Source organism: Channa argus, chromosome 14 (genome assembly GCF_033026475.1).
Source record: "Channa argus isolate prfri chromosome 14, Channa argus male v1.0, whole genome shotgun sequence".
NCBI lineage: Eukaryota > Metazoa > Chordata > Actinopteri > Anabantiformes > Channidae > Channa > Channa argus.
The window spans coordinates 12,461,084-12,474,069 of NC_090210.1; the positions used below are offsets into that span (position 1 = coordinate 12,461,084).

Below are 12,986 nucleotides of genomic sequence, written 5' to 3' on the forward strand. Positions count from 1 at the left end.
ATAAATGGTTTGTGGAGTAAGTGTGAAAGCATGAACACTGTCCAGGAGGTTGAAGGAAACCTTACATACCTTTTGATTTATCCTCCTGAGACCCAGCCTATTCATATATGTCCTCTGCGGACATTTGTTTTTGATCTATATCTTTTGACTCATTTGAGCTACCCTACTAAGTCCTGATGTGCTCAATAGAGAACATCCTGACCTTTCCAATGACATGTGTTTGAAGTGGATGAAGGCAACTTTCATGCTGAGAAAAAATGGAGACTGCAGTGTTCTCAGGAGGATATAAAACAAGTGGTTGATTTACATTTGTGGCACATATACAGTCCACGTGGACACAATCTTAGAGAACATCCAGAACCATCCAACCATCCAGAACCTTACCGACTAGAGATATTATGAACTTTAGGCAATAAATATGGACACACATTTGTAGAAAGTATATGAATTGTGCACTACAAATTTGTCTTCAGCTTAGTAACCAGCAATAGCAGTTGTAATGAAATTCAAATTCAAATTACAGTCATCAATTAGTCCTTCCATTCTGCCAACCAACAACACAGCAAGAAAACACTTTCGGGAGGTGATGCAGCCTAAGGTGATACATGATTGCCTCTAATTTTACTTTGCTATGCCTCCAGCTAACAACCGTGACAGAGGCTCTAAAAGGTCTATGCCTCCCTTTTTTCTTATCCTTTTCATAGTGATATCAATCTAAAATATACATCTAAAATTCAATTTATTTTTATTGTTTTTTATAAATTCATGAACTTTTGAGGTCAGTTAAATCAAGGCTGACATACCCATTAGCAGCCCCGTTGCTGCCTTTTTCTTCCAGCTGCTATTCCCCCCTTCATGCTGTAGTAGCTCTCATCACCGGTAGGGGTCACTGCCGACACTGGTATCGAAGCCGTCTGTCAGCTTGTCTGGCTGGGATGGGGGGTGGGGGGGGATGTTGTATTGTGAACTAGAGGGAGACTGGGAGAGAGAGAGAGAGGGAGAGAGAGAGGGAGAGAGAAAGCACCTCTGCCGCTCTCGCTGCCTCCTCTCCTGTGCGCAGTGCTCCGGCCCGGCCGCTCCTTCCTTCCTCATTTCCTCCCCACAGCTGGCTCTCTCCTCTCCCTCTCGGATGCTGGCTTGTCATCTCCTTTCGCACAACGCGTTGGACCAAATATTTCGGAGGGTGGAATGACTGACTACCTGTTTTGCATGGTCTGATTTTCGGGAAATTTGCACGTCGGAAAGGAGGGGAGTCAAGAGGGAAAACGGAGGCTCTCCATCCCCCGAGGGAATTTATTTTACAGTAAGCAGGCGCAATGTCATTCCAGTTTCCTCATTCCGCTCGTCTCACACCTCCCATCTGTGCAAATGCTTTAAAAAATTCGAGAATTTAAGAGCCTTCTGGGAATAAGGCTGGATGCTGTATTACTGCTCGAAGTGTCAGCCAGATGTTTTCGTTATTTTATGTCAGCTTATTCCGAGGCGTGGTATGGATTGTGTTTTTTTTTTTTTTTATGAATTTTTTTTATTATGATGCGCTAACGGGCTGTGTTGCACTTGTGATCGTGGACTGAAAAAGGAACCCCCACCCCCCACCCCCACCCCGCCAATTGAGCTAGACTCGCCACGCATCCATCTGAGGCCGGGGTGTGTGTGGGGGTCGGAGGAGGAAGGGGGAGGGGGTTGGCCGATTCGAAAACGGTTTTACCTTAGGATTGACCTAAATTGGAGCGATATTCGGAAGATTATCACGTGTGACACTGGCAGCAAAATCTTTGTGTTGCCTTTGCAGCGTAAATGAAAAGCCATCACCAGGCAGGAAGGCAGGCATGTGAGGGGATGAAGAGCACCTGGCTCTCCTGTGTGCTCCAGACCTAGCCCACCTGCTTCAGTTGCTCCATGTTGATCACTTAAAACATCCCAGTGTGTTTCTGATCAGCTCCAGGCTGTCCCCCCCCCCACCCCCTACCCCACTGTAGAGCAATTAATATCATTCACCACTTTGCCAGCATGACTGTATTTAAACTCAGAGCATCATGATGTTTGCTCATGTTAATTGTCTGTGGACTTGTGCTCTGTGACCTGGCAGAAATTGGGGCCTACCGAATTAGCCCTCATGTAGCCTTGTACAGTGTCTCCAATGACTGGGCTGTGTGGCAGTTTATGATGCTTCATTTAAAGTTAATTCCTGCGTTTTCTCTCATGAGCCATGGCAGTGTAGATCACAGATCACTCCCAAGCTGGAGGAGCTACACCCAAGCCCTAAGCAGGAGTTTAGTGTGATGGACACTGGGGGAGTTGAGGGCTTCTGAAGGAGAAGCTTCTGATTAGGCCAGCAGAACAGGTCATGGCTGACAGAGAAACATATTTTGACATTGGTTATGAGCATTTAGCTTTTTTCTTCATGTTGATCATTGCATTTGTGTGTGTGCAACTATGTTGTAACAGATGTTTCCCATTAGGTTTGAGAGGGATAACATGATGAGGATCAGTGGACAAGGCAGCATAAAAGATGATGGTGATGTGATCGTAGCTGACTTACTGAGCTACACAAAGGAGAACAGATGCTAGTTTTTCTGCCTTTGTATGGTGGTCACAGGTCACAGCTCATATTGATCTTTACAACCCATCAAATCACAACGGAGTATATGCAAATAACTGATTTGATATGACTTAGGTGTTTTTGCCTAAGGCAGTGGTTCTACTGTTTGCAGCAACTTTAACATACAGCTCTGGCTCCTACGACCCATTGAAAACAACTTAACACTAGCAATAAATCTTATTTGCTTTATTGTTGAGCATTAGAAGAGATTAGAAGATTGATACCACAGCTACTGTATTGCTAGTGTACACGTGACATGAGATCATCATGGGAAAACCTACCTGGAGGGCAAAAGACAGCTGTTATCCACTGGTCACCATGTTATTTTCATATTTTCTAACCTACTTTTGTTCCAGATAGGCTTTGTCAGAGACGAGTGTGTTTACAATGTCTAGCAAAACCTATGAATGGGATCTACATGTGAGCTCCCTTCTTTTTCTCCTCCGTACAAGTGGACTAAATAGCTTGAGCCTTTTCTCCACAGTATCCCATGCTGTCAGTGGTTGGCCTTTGAAGCTGATACCAGACAGGTTACCTGACATTTGGAAAAAGTTTTCATACAAGATGTGTTAAGTTGACCAAAAACATTACGGCTTTGTAAGTACTTGCTGAGAAAAACAGATCAGTGTCGCTGAAACCATGGTGATCACGGATCCTTGTTGGGTCGCTTGATAACATTAGCTAATTGGTGCTCACCTTTGCATTGACACTGAAGAACTTTTTATCCTTCACATTCCAAAGGGCAGCATTATTGAGCCTTATCTATCTATTATATACATAGTTGTCTAAATCTCTGTATTCAATGTAAGGAGAGGTGTGTTATTCATTTACACCCATTAGTATCAGAACTACCACTGCTGGTCTGTATAATGTCATGGAGGACAAGGGTCAGCATTGCCACTCTGAACAGTCAGTGGCTACACAGCCCCATACACAGCAAAATGTGATACAGTGTGCAGAGCTGTACACAAACTCAGTGCTCAAATAAAAATGCAAGTATTTTTCTATCTCCACTACAAGAAAAACTGCACATCTTTTACACAAGTAAAAGTACCAAACTGATAATCTACATGTAGTAGAACAAAAGTAAAAGTAAAACTGTGTATTTTAAATAATACAATTGCAATTAATTATTTTAATCATAACAGGGTCAAAGGTCACTGCTGATTTTAACCACTTAATGTGCTGACAAGTGGTTAACCCATATTGATACCTTAACATTTATTAGTTCATTGTATTTTTGTTAAAAAAAAATATTTTATATTAAAACCACCGGGTGGTGTAAGTGTTGTGGCTGATTGGTGTATCAGATATTGCTGAAGTACTACTCAGACAGGGACTGTTTTTTTTTGACTGCGCTGTATGTGGATTGCAAGTTCGTTCTCTTATCTCTGTTTTCTTTGCTTATGTGATTTGAAAATGAATTGCTTAAAAAACATGGAAGATTAACAATTCAGTTCAAAACTATTAAACTAAGGGAGGTAAAAGGAGAAAGCGCGGCACTGTTGAACTCGAGCTTTCTTCGAAGTGGCTTCCTTCAGGCTTCTGAGATGTGCCAAGGCATAGCTGGTGGAATCAAAAGCATTAACTAAAATGGCAGTGATCAGCTCCGGCGACCACATCGGAGCTGGGATGGAAAGCAGCTGGTCCACAATTGCAAGCTAAGCTGGTTGATGACACCTTCCGATTTTAGAGCGTGATTAATCACCTGAGGGGGTCCTGACACCAATGTTGGGAAACACTGACAAATCACCATCACCTTGTACTGTAGTCAAGGCAAGTAAAATGATCAGGGTTTCAATGTGAACACTGTTCTCATGTGGCAAGTGTGGCAATATTCTCTAGCATTCATTTGATCTGCCAGAGTGCACACAAACTGTGGGTGTTTACTAAGTGCTACACACCAGATTAGCAACATCTCAAAGTGGGGCTCTAAACACTTAACACACACAGGTGAAACTGCCAGCCTCTGTTCTCGTCACACAACATTTAACTGATCAAAGAGCTTCTTTTCCCAAATGTTGCTGCATGTGTTCCTGTTAACATCCTCAGCAGCATTACAGGAAGCCGGGTGTCTTCAGAGTACATTCACATGCTTCACATGCTACTCGAGGGTATTATAGAGTATAACAACCCCCACCCCCCACTTCCCCACTTCCCCACTTCTCTCACTAATTGCCAAAGATCCATAGTGGATGGTGGAGTGACCCTACATTTACATCCCTAGTGAAAAGTCTGAAAAGTGATGCACTCTGCCACAGTTTAGAGTGTTGGAAGAGTGTTGTCATCCTTCTCCAAAGACTCGTCTCTGCTTCTGCAGCAGCCTTCACTAAGTTTTTATATCAAGAAGATGATACATGTGATGTGGACAAACTCTTAATAACCTCATACTGAGACTGATTCAAGGTCCTATATGAATTATTGCTTTCTGGATGACCCTGGATTGAAATATTGCTTGCCATATTGATCCTTAGATCTAAACTAATGAATATTGTAATTTGATCACTACATCCAATTCTCTCACAAGAGTCTCACAATGTTTGAAGAAAAGATTCTCTTATTTTTGTAGCTTTGTCTATAGTTTTTATAGATTATGATACATTTTAGTCACTTGAGTAATTGCTGAGACCTATGACAGAGAAGGCAAAGCAATCAGTATTCTAATGTGAGATTGTTCCACATACTGTGTGACAGTTAACAGAAAATAAAATAGCTTGATAATCTGCTAATCTGCAGGCGCATCAGTCAGACTGCTAAATTAATCAATACCTCTGGGAGTACACTGATAAAAATTAAAAATAATAAAAACAAAAACTGCTTTAGGAAGTTGAGACCTGCCAACAGGGACATTACAGATTTACAAATACTTAATTATTATAAAACATTACCCACTTTGTCGCAGTAACAAAGCTAAACTTGCTTTTCGTGAGGGTTATGTAATCTTGTGTACTGGGTGGCTGTAGCTCTGTTCGTAAGGAAGTCGTCCATTGATTCGATTCAACCACGGAGTGGTTCGATCCCCGGTCCTGGCTATATGGAGAAGTGTCTCTGGGCAAGACACTGAACCCCTAACAGCCCATTCCCATCCCCAGCTGTGCAGTGCCGGTCCAAGCCCGGTAGAAATTGGGGAGGTTTGCGTCAGAGGAAGGGCATCCGTTGTAAAGACCGTGCCAAATCAACATGCAGACTATGATCTGACAATAACTGTATCTAGTGTACACCTGTATACTTTATGTTAGGTTATAAAGAAGAAGTAGCTCAAATTAACCATGAAACAGTGATTGTAGTCTTTGGAGTACTACTGACAATAATCATCTATGTAAATAAAGAATTGACAAATGTGTGATATTGTAATAAAAACCTTCACACTAAACATGATTATTTTAATGGCCCATAGTCTACTGCTACCAATCATAGTGATATACCAGTTATAATTACCAGGATTCATAACTAGCAACCACAGTGAGATAAAATGACATTCAGGGGCTTAGATACAGTACATATTTTACTACAAGCATTCACTTCCTATGTGAATCAGCAAACCATTTTCCCGATAACCTTGTTCAGAAAAATACACACATAGTGAGTAAGACGGAGAGAGAGAGAGAGACTGTGTGTTGCCAGGTCATTGTCTTCCACTCATGGCAGCAACTGATTCGTATCACAGCCGGCGCCCCCGCCCCTCACCTTTAGTGAGTAGATGGGGAAGATACAGAATGTTCCCTGGTCAACAACCTCTTTATTCCTTGAACCGTTCAGAGCAGAAGCACAGAAGGAGATGTGGATAAGTTACACAATAACATAACAGGCAAAATGGCTTAATGCAAACTGAAACAATGGTGATGATCAAATAATTAAACAATAAGCAATTGTGGACCATTCTTCCTCACAAAACTCTTGCATATTCTTAGGACGTCTAGTGTATATGCTTCTCTTGAGCTCATTATAAAACATCTATATTGGATTATCATTTGGTTTGTGACTTGTTCACTCCAAAAGGTCATTCTTTAATGTATGTACTTCAGTGTTTAGGGTATTGTTCAGAAGTTCAACTTTATCTTGTAATAATGAGAATTCACTCTTATTCTCTTGGTGGTGAAATTTTGCCACTTCCTTTGGTATTTTCATATTGGCCATACAGGTACCCTTCGGTGTCTCTGTTGGACATTCCAGTAAAGCCACTATTTGACCTTCTTACTATGACACACACGTACTTCCTTACTATAGTAACCATGTGTGTAATGTTGTGCAATGATCATTATTAGAGTGCACAATGTCTTGCACTTGAGTTGAATCCTGTTCTTCTGTGAGAAAGTCCTGTGTCTTGTTGAGCTGTCCACAATAAGAGTTTATACACTATATGCCATTGCTTTATGCTCTAATGTTGAAGTGCCAGGGTTTCCATTGTGCTTAAGCATCAGCATACAAGGCAGCACATCACTGAGAAGATGGTCATATGTTGATATGCAGTTTCTTTTTTACAGCGCACCAGGATGCTGCATCTATTCCGCTTTAGCTTGATCAATCCATAACACATGTTCTTTGAGGTGGTCACACCATGCGCCATGATGTGTGTAACAATAAACACATTTTAACGATGTACATGTAACCAATGTAGGTGGTAGTAAAATGTGTCCATCTCTAAGGCCACAGACAGTTTGTGACCCTTTTTTAACCATTTTTTAATGCATTGTGTCTTCTTTGCAAGTTGATATCAGCAGGTGCTTGTAAAGGGCCAACTCAAAATGTCCAAGTGTCTGTTGTAAGTCACAGTAGCTCTAACCCTCACCTCCAATCTTGTTTCAGTGATTAGAATCCAAGTTTGCTAACTCCTTAATCCAATTAGCTTTTGTTGATGACATTAGCTGAGGAGGTTTTCATACTCTTCCCATCTGACACTTTGAATGTTTGAAGGATGCAGATTCCAGGCGTTTCTTTTGGTCAAAACCAGACACCTACATTACCCACAGTGCATTCCTGTTACATTTCAGTCGGATTTGTTTGTGTCAAGACTTTAGTGTCAAACAAAGATGAGGAGCAGGCCAAGGAGATCTGGTGAGATCACTTCACTTCTCCATGCCCTCATATTTTTCATTTTCAGTCTTACACTGCAGCTGACAATGACTTAAGTGACATATCTTGAAGCATATTTGTTTAATTATTCTTAAACTTTATTTGTTCTTATTTAATTATCAGACTTTGCACAGCTCCCTCCGGAACCACAAAAAGATTTATGTAGTGTTTTTTTCTGCCATATGTTCAGTAATAGCATTCCACAAGTCCTGTAAACAGACTTTGATGTATAAAATCTCCCTTTAGAGAATGAAAGTATGTTTCCATCTACAACCCTAATTCAGAAACAGTTGGGACAATGTGTAAAACCTAAATAAAAACAGAATGCAATAATTTGCAAATCTCATCAACCAATATTTTATTCACATTAGAACATAAACAACATATCATATGTTGAAACTAAGACATTTTACCTTCTCATGGAAAATATTAGCCCATCTTGAATTTGATGGCAGCAAGACATCTTAAAAAAGCTGGAACATATGATGCCAGTAATTTCACCATAAACAGAGCATTGAAAAGATTATAGATTTTGAACTTTTATTTATATCGATACTAAAATGTAACAACTAATTTACCTACATCATTAGTGCTGTAACCTAACATTACAGGGGGCCTGGTGGATCAGTGGTGGAGCATTGGGTTGGGATACAAAGGGCCACGGGCTCGAATGCCACCCCACCATGCGCGGCCCCGCCCAGCCACCAAGCGTCACCCTGGTGCCGGCTCTGAGCCCAGATAAAAATGGGAGGGTTGCGGCTGGAAGGTCATCAGGCGCAAAAACTCTTGCCAAATCAACGTGTGGAGCACGTTCCACTGCGGTGAGGGACAAGCCGAAAGCTGTTTTTGATTAGTGCTGTAGGTTTTATTAAAAGTCAATCACTGATAGATTTCCATCAGTGATTCCAAGTACTTTCCTATATCATACTCCATACTCACCCCATCTCCTAAATAAGTTTTTATGCCTAAACTGCAAAAATGCAAACATATTTTTGTGGGAAATTTTAACATAACAAGCATAACATAACAATACATTAATAATTAATGTTCTGCTCCCAGGAAACATATTTACACAATATTACACCATCCAGTTTGTGTGACTACAGCCTAATTAAAAGTATTTATGGTTATGTATAGACACTCACAGCAGTTGGTTAAGGTTAGTGAAATAGGACTTAATAGACCCCTTTTAGTGCTTTTGTTAGGGTAACAACACATTGTTAGCAAAGATATGTGTCTAAAGCTCTGTTATGCCGACCTAACCTATTGTAAATTAACCAGTAGGCAACCAGGAGAAAAATGTAGCACACTGACAGATATCTGATTGGCCACCCCATGCTCCACCCCCTGCCAGAGAGAGAAGGTGGTAGGTACCTGCTGTAGCAGTATTTGTAAATAAAGTTGAACATTTAAATAGCTGTCATGTATTTTGTCATGTTTGAATTTTTTTTCATCTTCCCTACAGTTTATTGTGGGGGACTATTTGGAGCTAGAAACAATAGACTACATAAAATATATAGGTTGTCATTTCAATACCTGAAAACGTTTTTGAATCTTAGTTTTAAAACCACCATATGTGCCACCACAACAAAAAGGGTTATTGTGTCCCAGAAGCTGCATTTTCTGTTATTTATCCGATTTTTTTACCCCTTAGCTTCTTCTCTGTATACATGCTTGCTTTCTCTATCAGCTTGGTGTAAAGGTTTAGTCATTCCACAGTCTTTTTATGGCTTAACTACAGGGGTTTTGTTGCCTAAACCCAGGCACTCTGAAGTCAAACTCCAAAAAACTACATTGTAATGTTCCCTAGCAAGCAGTATGGCTTCACTTCAGTTCACATGTTTAACAGCAAAGCTACAACCATCTACATACTAGAAAGTATCGGTGGGCATAAAGCCAGATTATTTGACTAACCAGGTGAAGAAGTACATTTTGGAGTGAATGCAAATGGGATGACAGTTCAGCAGTGCTGGTGTTGACCTGTATAGTAATACCTACACCACTGCTGAGGCGCAAAACAACCACCAACCATTTCCTCTATCTGCAGCTTCCACTTGTGGGTTCAACTAATGGATGATGGCAAATAAAAGCTGCATTTTCATTTCTGTCTCAGGAACTGAGTGGTTTACCCTCTTCTCCTCTGTCCTAAGAGGAGAGAGGAGCAAGGCAGGCACTATGGAGAGGGTAATGGCTGTTTATCGGACACATAATTTCGTCACTTTTTCGTTTTAGCTCGTTGGTTGAGTGTGCACTTTCCAGCCAGAAACATTCCTTGTTATATCGCTTTGCATCTATATTTACAATGGCTCCTATTTGGTCGTGCTTTAAAAAGACACTTGAGTGAAAATGTGACCATATCCGTCTCACTCTGCTAATTTAAATTATGCTATTTAGTTAAATTTACTATCTAAATAATAGATGGAATAAGCCTCACATGTTCAAGCCAAAGGAACGCCACACTATTTTTCAATCACTGCAGCACATTAGCAAACTAATGAGTAATAAATAAATAAGAGACATCTTTTATCTCTGTCTCAAGCCAAGTTCAATCCTGGGCTGTCATCACTTTATCAGCAAGTCCACCATCCTCTCACTGTCTGGCAAAGCTCAAACTTTGCATGTTCCTCTGCACCAAGGGAGACAATAATACTCCTCCTAATCCACCTCTCACTGTATTGCTCACCCAATCAATCCCCCATGGAGTGGGATGTTGCCAAGTTGCAGTTGCCAAGTTGTGGTTGCTGTGGTAACAGGGACTCGGTTTTGCTGTGATGTCAGCCAGGTGCGGCCTGGCACTTTGAGTCCTAACAAGGACGACCCTTGTTGGGGATAATGAGCAAGACTCTGCTGTCATGGCGATGACTCTTTTAATGCACAAGGAGAGGTTAGCGAGGGGCGACTCCCAATTAGCTTGTTGAGTGTGTGTGAGGGGTGGGAAGAAAGTGTTCCTCTTCTGGTTTGTTAGTGTGTGTTTAAGAGTTGCCAAATGTGCTTTTCTCTAATGTGTGTATAAACCCAATTCACGTGTGCATGTACAGGGTGCATGGAAAACAATGGAGCCATCTTTGAAAAGGAGAAATGTTCAGTGCAGCTGTGTACACTTTTTATAAAGAGTGCCAATTTCAAAATGATCCTTTTCTTGATACTATACCTCCACTTTTTTGTCAACAAAGTAATTTTAATTAAAACAGAAGAGAAAAGTCAGTGTGACATTATTACTTTTTAATGAGGATGATGACTTTCATAGCTCAAACAATGAAGCACTGATCCAACTTCTTGCCTCCCAATACATGTTGCTATTCTTCAACTCCATTCTTCAACTACTGTCCAACTCTCTCTTTTTCCCTTACGTGAAAAGTGGACAATTCATTGCATGCTCCTCACTTGGGTAGTAGTTTAACTAAGACAGCATAAGGCCAGTGACAATTGTATTACTAAAACCTGAGTTGAGACATGAGTACATTTGATGACAGTGACACATTTCTGCTGGTCACTTTTAGACAATATAGTTCACTTAATTGACAACATTTTCTGAATGATTTTTGTGGGATTCATCATCTTCTCCCAAGATTTATGACTATATCTTTTTTACTGGTTCACCAGTAGATTACATCAGATTACATCGCCTGCGCGATTCCAGCATTTTTCATCTAACAGGGGAAAGATAATGCGCAGTGCTGGCCTCTCCTGAATCATGCTGAGCAGTTTGTCTTCAGTTTCTTCGCTCCAGGTGGAAATGTGGTTGTGAAAGTATCATATTGTCAGAAAGTGTCATACTGGCATGTTCAGATGAGCTGAAGATAAAAAATGTACCCTGCGGACCTCATCCTCTGCATGTTTTTGTCACCTCCGTCTCTCCTCTCATGCACTGAATAACTAAGCTGAACGGACAATCAGAGTGGTCGGGACCCACTGCAATAACTCGGGGGACAGACGCTCACCAGTTGCCCAACATTGGCCGACTGTTGTCTTGGTGTGTCACAGCCCTAAGACAGCCACCATGCACCTGACCACTTAGTACATCCAGTTAACCAAAACATTTGTTAGACATACACACAGAAAGGTCTGATATACTGCTCTAAGACCTTTCTGTGTGTACGTTTATTATAAAACCTATATTCGTATACTTTAGATCCCAAATATATGAGGCCACCTCCTCTTTTTCTCAGTCAATGTCTCGGCAGTTTTATGGTTTAAAAATCTATATGCTCCTCATGCCCCCTATTTACCCTTCATTAAGAAGTGGACTACATGCAATTTCTTTTACACCTGTTTACATGCTTGCTTAATCTGCCTCCTTGAAAAAGCAGATCTCCTTTTGTGTATGCTCACATGTAAGTGTGTGACTTTGTGCGCCCTTGTCTTATGGCATGCATATGCTGTGTGTGTGTGCGTGCGTGCATGCATGCGTGTGTGCGTTTGTTTGACTTGGTGGGCGTTGGAGGACTGGCTTTGTTCTCACATGCCTTCAGTGTTTATGAACTCTTATGGATAAGTGGGCCTTACATAATTAAAAATGTGCTTCATAAAATCTGCCTAGAGAAAACCATTATGTCCTGCAAAGCTTTTGGAGGCACAAAGTAAAAAAAAAAAAGAAAATGACAGATTGCGGTGGTCAAACACCCATTTATTACTTATCACCTTGATGAGAACAATTCTCACTTTGCTTTTTTCTTTACTGCGTGCGCTCTGTAAAGCTGGCAGATGATACACTCACACTGATTTTTCATAAACAGAGGCAGAAAGAGATTTGCAAAACCAAATTAATGGTTTTACAGATGTTTTGGTCCTTTTATGTTTCCAGTTTAATTAAACAATAAAATTTGACACTGTTTGGCAAATTAACACACAAGCTGCACTGTTAACATTTGTGCTCAAAAACATTTGTGTCTTATTATCTTTTCTTTGTATCTGAACTCCTCACCCTCAATGCCTCCATGGTTTAGTTTAGTATCCTCTTGGCTCGTTTTTTGCTGATTCTGTGGTTTGTGTGGGGTCTCTTGCAGACTGCATGTTGTCAGTGTATTTGTTTGCTTCGGGCTGTGTCCTTGATTGTTTTTGGACCAAAAACCTATCTAACTCCAAGTGCACTGCAAAATAAGAAAAAACTTGATGTGGCCATTACACATGGAACAAAACACCCACAACTAATTAAATAAGAGTGTCAAATGGTAAAAAAACACTCACACACACAGAGGGCGGGGATGTTATCTGTTCTCTTCCTCTGACAGCTTTTAATTCATAAGCATTTTTAAACTTTAAAGGACATTTTGGTGCCCCGAGCCCTGATTACTTTCTAACCCTGTGCAAG

At 40.8% G+C, this 12,986-nt stretch overlaps 1 protein-coding gene across 10 annotated transcripts in view; it reads left to right on the forward strand.

Moving 5' to 3' along the window:
- The first annotated feature begins 941 nt into the window (after positions 1 to 941).
- The window catches only part of ctnnd2b (catenin (cadherin-associated protein), delta 2b), a 157,584-nt gene continuing 145,539 nt past the window's right edge, over positions 942 to 12,986 (forward strand). For 3 of the 10 annotated variants that reach the window (XM_067529324.1, XM_067529328.1, XM_067529331.1), the window contains exon 1: positions 944 to 1,303. The gene's annotated coding sequence lies outside the window, so the exon portion shown is untranslated. Of the gene's footprint in view, positions 1,304 to 12,986 lie in introns of all 10 variants that reach the window. The other 7 variants (XM_067529321.1, XM_067529327.1, XM_067529326.1 and 4 more) reach the window with 4 other exon arrangements.